The 12,042-nt window shown below is 39.5% G+C and overlaps 1 non-coding gene across 1 annotated transcript; it reads left to right on the top strand.

Annotated features, from left to right (window-relative positions):
• Window positions 1–2,473: 2,473 nt before the first annotated feature.
• LOC131143650 (small nucleolar RNA R71) lies at window positions 2,474–2,579 on the top strand. Its single transcript, XR_009133632.1, has one exon. It is a non-coding gene; the product is annotated as a small nucleolar RNA R71 (small nucleolar RNA).
• Window positions 2,580–12,042: the final 9,463 nt, after the last annotated feature.

Genomic DNA, 12,042 nt, shown 5'->3' with positions numbered 1-12,042 from the left:
TTTTTTTCTCTCTTAATTATTATTTAAATATCATTATACTTCGGGTCATTACAGTCCTCCTATGTGGAGAACATGTGTCATGTTCCTAACCTTTTTTTGTAGTTGTGTGGAGCAAGTATTAATCTTTCACCTCATTCTAGTGTATTTCTATTTCTCTTTTTCTTACTTCTGCTCGTTCTTCAATTTCTTTATTTTCATGGTCCGTTAGGACAATCATTACACTTCTTTTATTATCTTCATACCTCCCATGTGAATTAAACTCAAATAAGAGTACATGAAATAAGTATATCTTTAGGGGTGGCTCAGCCTTCATATCTTGAGTAGGCTACAAGACCTAAGTTTCTATCTCCCCACTAGATGTAGCCTCTAGGCTAGCAATTCAAAAACCGAGACTAGTGTATAAAGAATATCCAGAAAAAAAAAAAAAGGGAAAGTTGAGTTTCATGAACTCTGAGTTGATGTCAAAAACTCAAAAGAACGATAAATGGCTCAATAGTACCTCATGAGGTGTTAAAATCGCCACAGGCGCTCTCTCGGTGCTCAAAAGGAACCTAAAGTGCTACAAATCACGTGAACGTGCATTTTTTAACCTCATGAGATACCATGTAAATACAAGAGTTTATATAGCCAAATTAACACGAATAAACTACTAGTTAACCTTCATAGAGTTACGCTTACTAGATTAGCCATTTTAAGAGAAACTACACATAAATACCCAAGTGTGTAACTCCTAGGCTATATGCAAGTATGTAAAGGGTATAAGTCGGTGTTAATCATGGCCTAATAATCCATATTCAATTTTTTTTTCAATGTATTTTCTCATACCCCCCCCCCAAACTAAAGTTAAACATTCTCCTCAATGTGACGCATAGGGGAGACGGGAGAGATGATAAGGAGGGAAGTAAAGCGTACTTGGGTGGAGAAGTGTGGGAAAAGAAAAACTAAAACTAAAGAAAATTGTACCTAAAATAAAGCAGGATAAAACAAAATGAAAAGAAAGGGAAAAAAAAAACATCAAAATCTGTAAGGCGGAGGCTATGGAGAAATTTCATCTAGTGGGTGCAATTTTATAAATTGAACTGGCAGGTTTCCAAATTTGAGCTGCCACAATGAATCAGTCTTATTACCTGCATGAAAGTTAGCCTCAAATGAATTAATGCTCTTTAAAATACCAGACAATACATGTGTAGATTGATTTTCTTGTTTTAACAAGAAAGGATCTTCATTCAGTATGTTTTCCTAGGAACTTACTTATTTAAGAACTGGTTTTTAAGGAAAAGTTGTCGGAATAGTTACCTTTAGTTCTTCAAAAGCATCAACATTAAAAATTTCACCTGGTTCCTTGAAAGTTGAACTCTCACCATTCTGCTCAACTTCTTCATCTGGTGCACCAATTACCTTACCATTGCAGAGATTTGCTTTGGCATTGCAATCCTTGACATTCACTACAGTAGGTAATGACGGTTCCATGACTGTCACTTGCACTTGAATATCTGGCTAGGATGATGGCTTCTTCAATTCTAGGCTCGCTTCCTCTTATTCTTCTTTAACTTCATCTGTCTCAGTTGCAACTTCAGGTGTCGAGACAATTATTTGTCTATCGATGAGTATCTCAGATCGAGAAACTTCTTCTTCACTTCTCAGAGTACTAATGGCCTTCTCTGTCTCAAAAGAATCCTCTAATACATCATGTACCTATTGAGGTTGTTGCCAGTATACTTGAGGATCAGACTGAGGTTGTACTAGAAATTCCCCTTGTTCTAGGGTACTCAATTGCGTGCTCAACTCATTAATGGTGTCCCGCAATTCATTTATGGTCTGAGTATTAATCTACTTAAATTCCTGAAGTGTATTAGCCATTTGTGTCATGCTATCCTCAAAAGACGTCGCCGGTGGAACAGGAGTTTCATTAGATTGAAATCCTGGAAGTGCATAGCTTTGATAGATCTACTGTGGCGGATACTGATGCGAAGGAGTGTATGGATAATATGTTGGCTGCAAAGGTAGTGCATAATGCTGAGGAGCCTGATGAAATTGTGAAGAGTATGGACCAGATTGATCATTCGCCCATGAGAAATTTGGGTAATTCCTTCATTCAAGATTGTAGGTGTTCGAGAATGGCTGATTTGGAGCTTTGTTAAACCAATTTGCTGATTATATCTGATCACAACTACTCTCATTTTCTAATTCTTCTACACTCCTTTCTAGTGCAGCAACAAGATCTTGGAGATTATTCTCCTCTTTGACCTCATATTTACCTTCACCACTAATTGCACTGAGAGGTTGTACTGCCATTGGTGCCCAATCATATTGTGTATTCTAGTGTTTGGCATTTTCATCTAAGTAGTCAAGGAATGGCAATGCCTGATTCGGCTCCTTTCTAAAGAATTCTCCATTGCACATATTCTATACAAAATGTTTGCATTCAAAAGTAAGACGTGTATAGAAATAATTGGCTAGCCTCTAGGATTCGAACTCGTGATGTGGACATATATTTATTAGATCCTTGAACCTCTCCCAATAAGCCTGGAAGGTCTCATCACCCTTCTGCATAAACTGATTGATCTGCTCCTGCAGATACTGGGTTCTCTGAAAAGAAAAGAATTTGTGTAAGAACTCACGCTGCATATTAGTTCAATTATTAATAGAGTTAGGCCTCAACAAGTTAAACCAGATCTTCTCCTTATCCTTCAAAGAAAAAGGAAATAAGCGGAGCTTGATATACTCATTAGTTGCAATAAAGGTGGTGCAGACCAACTCAAATTCTGTCAAATGCTGATACGGACTCTTAGAATCTATCCCGTGGAATTGGGGTATCACTAACAACACCCCAGGCTTAATCATGAAATTTGGTGCGTCATGTGGTAAAGCAATGCAAGAAGGTGTCATGATGCTTGTAGGCTGCAAAAAAATCCATAAGCGTGCGTGGTACAGGTGTAGCTATATATATATTTCAAAACCTTTTTTTTTCATGAAGAAAAACAAAATAAAAGAGAAAAACAAAATAAAAGGGAAAAACACTAGTTTGAAACTAAATCTAGCATTCCTCGACAACGACACCAAAAACTTGACTCACTCTAAAAATGAGCAGCGCAAAGGCTATCCCAAGTATAGGAGTTCAACCGTGTAATAATTAGCCCAAGAGTCAGATCGTCTCCTCAAGGAATGCAGTTTAATTCCAGAATTCATGTAATCCCAAAGAAAATACGAAAAGAAATTTTTATTAAATACAGTTCAGATTCAGTTCCTAGGATTTTTGAGATTTTGTGACAAAATTTAAAAGAAACAAGACATAAACTATAGACATCTCATGAATAAAGTTAACGACAAGAAACTAATAACGATAAATAGACGACGGGAAAAATTAACACAATTATCCCTACTCAATGATCCATTCACATAATAAAATAAACGATAACAAAATTAAATGTTGAACACAATCCTATATTAAGCATTCAGACAATAAAAAAAACCAACGTTTGAAATTTCAGACAAAAACCTAAAGAAGAAAACTTTATGAATCAACTTAAACATTCAACCATAAAAAATAAAAAATAAAAATAAAAAAAACTCAATTAAACATCAACTCAAGAATTTAAACTTAATCCAACCAATAACTTGAACAAAAATTAAGCTCAATCCAACAATAGATTCAAACACAAAAAAAAAAATAAATAAATAAAAATAAAAAATAAAAAACTTAAACTTCAACGTTAAACTAACTTAATCAAAGATTTCAAAAATAAATTGAACTTAAATACTTTCTTAAACAAAAATTGACTTGAACAAAAAGCTTCAATAAAATAAATTTAAACAAGGTATTTAAAAAGTAATGAAGTAACAAGAGAGAGAGAGAGAGAGAGAGAGAGAGAGAGAGAGAGAGAGAACAAAAATTTATCTAAAAAAAAGGTTCTTAAATTAACTTAAGCAAATATTTAAACTCAACTTTAAATTGAAGTACACTAAAGTTTTGACAATGAAAATAAATCTAATAATATTAAACTAAGAAAAGAGAAAGAGAAGAGAGGAAAGAGGTGCAAGTGTGTATGTGTTGGGGAGGTCCCCTCTTGCCGCGCACGGTCTCCTAGGAAGAAAAAGCAAGACTAAAAAAAATTCCCCTCAAACCCTACTCCAAGCTACTTATAAAGACAACCCTCTAGCCCCTTTATTTTGACTTTTCAAAATTTTTTTTTTTTTTTCTCTCCCAATCCTAATAAAGCCTACTCTCCTCTCCTTGAATTTTTCAACCATCCAAAAGCCACTCACTCCAACACATGCTTATGCATGTCTTGCATGGCCCATGTAAAAGCATGAGCCTTTCCTTATCTCACATGACCCACGTTAAAAGCTCATAAGCGTATGGTAGCTTCACACCCGATTTCGACTTTGATATAGTCAATATCTCTCAAAACTTAAAACATGAAAGTTGTATAGAGTTTTCTTAGCTTTCTATAGCATCTTGAATCATTTGAATTGAAGGTCGGATGAGAGAGTAATGTTCATATTACAAAAGCAGTGTCGAAACTATCCATAATTGCCCAATTAACTTCGTTTTGCGCTTGGCACCTCCATTTGCATCATTTTATTTTTTATCCTCCATGAACCCCACTTATGTAGCTATTTCAATGAAAATCTATGGCCCTCACATGCATGGTTCACTTTGCATGGTTTGGTTTCTCTCACGCATGACCTGCGTACATTTTAATTTCAACTTTAATGTCCAAAAATCATCCTACAATAATAAGATACCAAAATCAATAAATTATCGAATAAAAAACCAAATATTATAAATTGAGCTCACTGTTAAAATATTGAACGTAATTTGGCATTTAATTAAAATTATAATATTTAATACATGAATTTAAACGCCTAATTACACAACTTTGACGCGTAATCATACTCCTTCATGTGATTGGGTCATGACAACTGCTTTCACCCTTTCCGGGTGGAACCATTGGTACCACTTTTGATTTCACAATAGTTTCACTTGCATCACTAAGTTGAACCTCCATATCCGGAAGGAAATCTTCATACTCGTTGCTCCATTTATTTACCGTCTCTACCTTCATCTTGGAAGGTCCTTCACTACGCTTGTTAGGATTCCTCGATGCAGAGGAATCGCAACATTCCTTGTGCATTCTTGCTTGATCAGATACTTCGCTACACACCGAAATTCCAACTACTCACAAGCGCCTAAACACCTAACAAAAGACCAAAACTCGTCGTCTAAACTCAACCAATCAAACACAGATTGTTCTTTTGTTAATGTGCATTATTAGGGACGATTTTAAAAAAACGTCACTAATAATCCACTATATTAGTGACGGTTTGTAAAACTGACACTAATAATCCACCCCTTTTGGGGATCTTGAGTTGACTTATAAAAGTTAAGCTAGCAGATAATTTCATACTACTAGTGAAGATCTTTCTCTTCAAACATTCTTCTTAAAACATCATAGGTTGCTCATTCTATTTTATCATCAATTCCTCCAGATTCTAATTTGTGGTGTCAACAATACTGGCGAGGTTTGCCAATATATCACTTGATATATATCTGGTTTTGCTTTCAAGGATAATATTAGGAATTGTTTTCATTTGCCCACTACTACAAAGATAGTCTCTTAATGACCTTGCTAAAATGTACTCATCTTCACGAGCAACCCACCCACTGATCTTGAGGTGCTTCTATTAATCCTTTTCATATTCATACCTTCTTAATTTGATGCTATTTTGTAACTAGGTGTTCTAAAAGATGCCTCATTTATTTGGAACTCAAATTATCCTACCAAGATGTCTGTACTGCACACCCGATGTGGGATCCTTACACAAAGACCCTATATGTAAAAAAAACTCTTGTAGGTTCATATAATAAATTTATGTTGCTAAATTATTAAATGAACTTCATGAAAACTATTCACATTAGACAATTTAGGACCTGATTGAAGTACAAACATCACTTTCAAGAATATTTTAGCATGCAGTATAGCATACTCATTTTAGCGCATGGTTTATGGACTTTTGATTATTTTGGGAAAATTCTAACGAAATTTTGGCAACATGTTGTCTGTAAATAGAACATTTCCCATAAAAGACATACTCCGAAAACCTGGTTGTTTACCAAAAGTAATTCAGATTAAACATGCGAGAACCTAAAAATATCTACCAACATGCAATACACAAGTCATTGCATCAGTTATGCAGGTGGCATTCAGTTCAGTTAGCATACACTCCTATTACCTGAACTATCAGCATGCAATACACAAATCACTGCATCAGCCATGCAGTTGATGTTCCAGACAAATATGCAATCCAGGATATTTAAGCGATTTAGTATAGTCCAATATAGTTCATGTCATAATATAAACTATCCATCAAAGAGATATAATTATTTAATACAATATAGATAGTAGGTTGTTGTATTGATCTCATAAGGCATATAGGAAAAGATGGAATAGGGATGCCTTTGGTGATGTGTACATTTGAAAGTCTAATACTCTAAGGGAGACTTAAGGATATTGATCATGCAAAAGACTTGGGTAAATATCTTAAAGGATTTAGTAGTCAGGGGATTTTCTTTTAAGAATGATTTTGAGGCTTTGCTAATGAAGGAGGAGATAAGTTGGAAATAAACAGTTGGGGTTTAAATGGGTCAAATTCAATATATGCAATATTGGATTGGGGAACCAACGGGAACAAAGCAATATAGAGAAACTCTAAAAAAATATTACCAGGATAAGTTAAAAAATAATTCAACCAACCTTGAACCTTTGCGCACATACATGGGCCCCTATTTTGTACTTCATTTCCCCACCTCATCAACAAAGTCATATCCTCTTCCAAACACAAAACCCTAGCCTCTAATTCCACAAACTGCTTCATCCAAGCCTCAACTTAGCCTCGACTCTCACCTTCGCGCACTCCAAATCCTTCATCTTATTCTTTAGATAAGCAACAACCTCCTTCTCACCTTCATGAGAACTCCTAGAAGGCCCCAATAACCTCTCGCATCCCTCATTCCTCTTCTTTCCCCTATTTCCCGTTACTTTGTCATCCTCTCGTAAATGAATGATTGTATTTTTAGCGTCTTTGTACTTTTTGTTCAAGTTTTCCAATTGATCTTCAAGTAAGCATTTACTGAGCACCAACGTTTGATCAATGCTCCTATATAAGTGTGATCTTCACCAAAAGATCACTCACGAATGGAGAGCAAAATGGAGATCTGGTTTCTTCATTTAATGATTATGTCCCACATGATAAGAATGGAATATTGTCTGGTTTCTATCCCATTTATAGGATGGACTCTAGGGGAAAGGGTGTGAATGTCAGGGGAGATAACCATGTGGACACATCCAACGAAGATGATGTTGATGCTTCAGCAGTGCTGTGCAGTATAGCACAGCAGGCTAGGAAGAAAATCCGAAGGGATTCTAGAGAGCGGGATTAGCCAACGGCTGATAGAGGCTGCACGTTCCAACAGTTCATTTGGACAAATTTGTCAGCGTTTTCTTGAGGCCCAAACCCAATTGCAGTGGAGGATTGGGTTTAGGAGATGGAGGAACTACTGGGTGTGCTAGAATGTACCGAGGAGCAAAAGGTTCGGTTTGCCACCTTCAAACTGGTGGGGGAAGGCAAAGAGGTGGTGGAGATCGGGCAAGTTAGTGGACGAGCAGCGTCCAGAGTATGTATTTATCACCTGGAGCTATTTCAGGGAGATCTTCTTCAGCAGATACTTCGTCATTGCCACTCGGGAGGTAAAGGCTGAGGAGTTCTTTCGTCTGACTCAGGGGTCCATGACTGTACAGCAGTATGCGGCCTGATTTGTGGAGTTATCCCAATTTTCTCAAAATATGGTCCCTAATGAGTCGAAGAAGGCTCGGATGTTTAAGAGAGGTCTAAGACAGGCAATTCATGCATAGGTGGCAGCATTATTGGTGTAGAGCTTTATTGAACTGGTGGATAGAGCCACGCGGAAGAGGCTAGTATTCTAGAAGGGGAGAGAGAGGCAAATCAAAAGAAGAGACCTTTATTTTAGAGTTTTTAGTCCAGCACCGGCCAGAGCTCCTGGAAGCGGTCTGGTAGTTCGTTGGGCCATCAACAGGTGATGGGACCTCTAGCCCCTCAAGGGAATTCTTAGCGCTTTACTTGCCCCAAATGCAATAGGAAGCATGCAGGCGAGTACAAGACTAGTTTTACGGGCTACTATCAGTGTGGTAGTTCCTTCACAACAGCAGTATGGTGTAAGTAGTCAGACATCCATAGGTGGTCACCAGGGGGGCACCGCGTAGGCGCAAGTGTATTCATTGATGCCGGGTGATGCAGAGAATGTCGCTAATGTGCTAACAGGTACCATTTTAGTTATGTCACATAATGCTATTATGTTATTTGACTCAGGTGTGACCCACTCATTTGTTTCTCCAGGATTTGTTAGAGTATGTGGAGTTGAGACTTAGTTGTTATGGGTTGAGTTAGGTGTGGTCACACCGACAGGGTCAGTTATTATATGCAGTAAGGTGGTTGAAAATCACCCAGTGGAGGTACAAGGGAGGAGGTTGCTTGCTAGTCTCATTGTTCTTGAGATGCAGGGATTTGATATTTTTTTGGGGATGGATTGGTTATCAGGTATGTGAGCATAGATTATCGAAAGAAGGAGGTGGTATTTAGACCTCTTGGGGAGCCGGAGTTTACATTCGTCGGGTCTTGTGTGCGCTCGACACCACAGATTCTCTCAGTGATGCAGGTGAGGAAGTTACTCCTGGACGGCTGCCAGGAGTACCTGGTGTGTGTGTGTGTGTGTGTGAAAGAGGTACCAAAAGAGGGACTAAAGCTGGAGGATATTCCAATGATACATGAGTTCCTGAGTGTGTTTCCCGAGGACTTACCAGGATTGCCTCTAGATCTTGAAGTGGAGTTTACTATTAAGTTAGCACCAGGGACGACACCAATCTCCAAGGCGTTGTACAGAATGGTTTTAGTAGAATTAAAGAAACTGAAAGAGTAGTTGCAGGAACTTCTTGATAAGGGGTTCATTAGACCAAGCGTATCACCTTGGGGAGCGTTGCTGTTGTTCATAGAGAAGAAAGACGGGTCGATAATGATGTGCATTGACTACCAGGGGATTAACAAGGTGACAGTGAAGAATAGATACCCGTTACCTCGTATTGACAACCTGTTTGACCAGCTGAAAGGTACTCAGGTTTTCTCTAAGATCAATCTACGATCCGGGTATCACTAGTTGAAGGTGAAGTCAGAGGATGTATTGAAGATAGCCTTTCAAACTCGGTATGGCCATTATGAATTTTTGGTTATGCCATTCGGTTTGACGAATGCACCTGCAGCATTCATGGACCTGATGAACAGGGTGTTCCACGAATACTTAAATAGGTTTGTGGTGGTATTCATTGATGACATCCTGATCTATTCGAGGAGTCTTGCAGAGCATGAAGCTCATTTGAGGCTGATGCTTCAGGTACTCAGGGAGAAGAAGTTATTCACTAAATTCAAGAAATGTGAGTTCTAGCTAGAACAGATTGCATTTCTAGGGTATGTAGTGTCCAGGGAGGGAATCTCAATAGACTTAAGCAAGGTAGAGGCTGTAGTTAACTGGGTGAGACCAAGGAATGTGCATAAGGTTCGGAGATTCCAAGGTCTGGTCGGGCATTATCGCTGGTTCGTCTAGGGCTTTTCTAGGCTATCAGGTCCTTTTACATGGATTATGAAGAAGAACAATAGGTTTTACTAGACTAGTGAGTGTGAGCAAAGCTTCCAGGAGTTGAAGCAACGTCTAGTCATAGCCCTAGTGTTGACCATTCCATCTGGGGATGGTAGTTATGTGATTTTCAACGACGCGTCCTAGAAAGGACTTGGGTGTGTCTTGATGCAATAGGGAAAAGTTATTACTTATGCTTCTCGCTGACTCAAGGAGTATGAGAAGAACTACCCTACGCATGACTTGGAGCTAGCAGCTGTTGTATTTGCACTAAAGATCTAGCGGCACTACCTATATGGTGAAAAGTGCAAGATCTTTACTAATCATAAGAGTCTCAAATACTTCTTCACCCAAAAGGAGTTGAATATGAGGCAAAGCAGGTAGCTTGAGCTAATTAAGGACTACGACTGCACCATTAGTTACCACCCTAGGAAACCTAATGTGATAGCTAATGCTTTGAGTTGGAAGTCAGTAGTGCATCGGTTTCAGCAGTGGTTGTACAACATCAAATCATGATGGATCTGGAGAGGTTAGGAGTGGAGTTGGTGGATAGAGATCCACAAGCGTTCATCGCCAATTTAGTTATTCAGCCAACCTTGTAATAGAGAATCAAAGCTGCTTAGAAGGAAGACGCAGAGCTAGTAGAGGTTATAGAAGGGGTTCCATATGGTCTTAAGTCGAGTTCAAATATCTCGGTTGATGGGATCGTTTGAGATTTCCATCCGAGGATTTGGGGTACCAAATGACGCAAATATAACGGCCGTCATACTAAAGGCAGGCCTCATCGCCCTCTCTATACTTGTCATCTGGAAGGTAGGATAAAGACGTTATAGAGACTTTGTAAGAATCGTTCTGGTGGAGTGTAGAGTAACATGAAGAGGGAAAGTGCTCAGATTTGGGGAGCAGTGCTTGACGTTGTCAGCCAGGTTTACAGGCAGCCCCAACACGAGGCAAGTGGGGACCACTTCACAGCCAATTGACATTCCTAAGTGGGCAGGTGGGCAGCATTATCTCGATGGATTTTGGTCGGGGTAATGGCAGCGGTGTGCTATTGCATACCAATGAGCATCTAGGTTTAAAGGGGATCGACTAACGAAGACTGCACACTTCGTTCCCATCAGAGTCGGCTATTCCATGAATAGGCTGGCAAAGCTATATGTGTAGGAGATTGTATGACTCCTTGGTGTCTCGGTTTCTATTGTTTCAAATCGAAACCCACGATTTACCTCTCATTTCTGGAAGAGTTTGCAGGATGCCTTGGTATTGCAGCTCACATTCAGTACCTCGTTTCACCCGCAGACGGATGGACAGTCCGAGAGGACTATTTAGACACTAGATGATATGCTGCGGGTGTGTGTGCTAGATTTTGGGGACAGTTGGATCCGGTATCTACCGCTCGTGGAGTTTACATATAATAATAGCTACCGGACCAGTATAGAGATGGCACCATATGAGGCTTTGTATGGTTGCCGGTGTCGATCTCCGTTGTACTAGGACAAGGTAGGCAAGCGGTAGATTTTAGGACCGGAACTGATTCAGTAGACCTCTACAAAGGTCGAGCTGATCAGGGAGAGAATCAGAGTAGCACAGAGTTGACAGAAGAGTTATGTGGATACTCACTGACAGGGGCTAGAGTTCGAGATCGAGGATATGGTATTCCTAAAGATTGCCCTGATGAAAGGGGTGATAAGGTTTGGGGAGGAGGGGAAATTGAGCCCTCGGTACATCGGGTCATTTGAGATCGTAAAGAGCTAGAGTTCGAGATCGAGGATATGGTATTCCTAAAGATTGCCCTGATGAAAGGGGTGATAAGGTTTAGGGAGGAGGGGAAATTGAGCCCTCGGTGCATTGGGTCATTTGAGATCGTAAAGAGGATAGGTCCAGTTGCTTATCGAGTGGCGTTACCCCCAGCACTATCATGAGTTCATGACGTGTTTCACGTATCGGTGCTGAGAAAGTATGTGTCAGACCCTTCGCACGTGCTAATTTATAAACTTCTGGAGATCGGAGACAATCCCCCTGAAGATTAGGAGGACTCCTCCTCCGCCTTCCCATCTCTCCGTCACCTTTCTTCCCCCCCTTTTCTCCTTCCCCCCCCCCCCCTCATGCCGCCCTCTGGTCCCACTCGGTACCAGTTCAGATTATCGACAGAATGGTACAGAAGTTGAGTATAAGGCCCCCCGATACCATATAGTGAAGTTGTTCCTCCCTGCTGGCAGAGCAAGCGGTTTGTCAAAGGGAGGTTTTTGGAAGGTAAAGTCGAGATACGCCATATAAATATCCGGATTTTCAAGACAAACGGGGTAGCTCTAGACATGCGATGTAAGTTGTATAAT

The sequence above is a fragment of the Malania oleifera genome, chromosome 11, assembly GCF_029873635.1.
Source record: "Malania oleifera isolate guangnan ecotype guangnan chromosome 11, ASM2987363v1, whole genome shotgun sequence".
Classification (NCBI taxonomy): Eukaryota; Viridiplantae; Streptophyta; class Magnoliopsida; order Santalales; family Ximeniaceae; genus Malania; species Malania oleifera.
The sequence above is the reverse complement of the archived record's forward strand: the minus strand, read 5'-3'. Positions and strand labels throughout refer to the sequence as shown.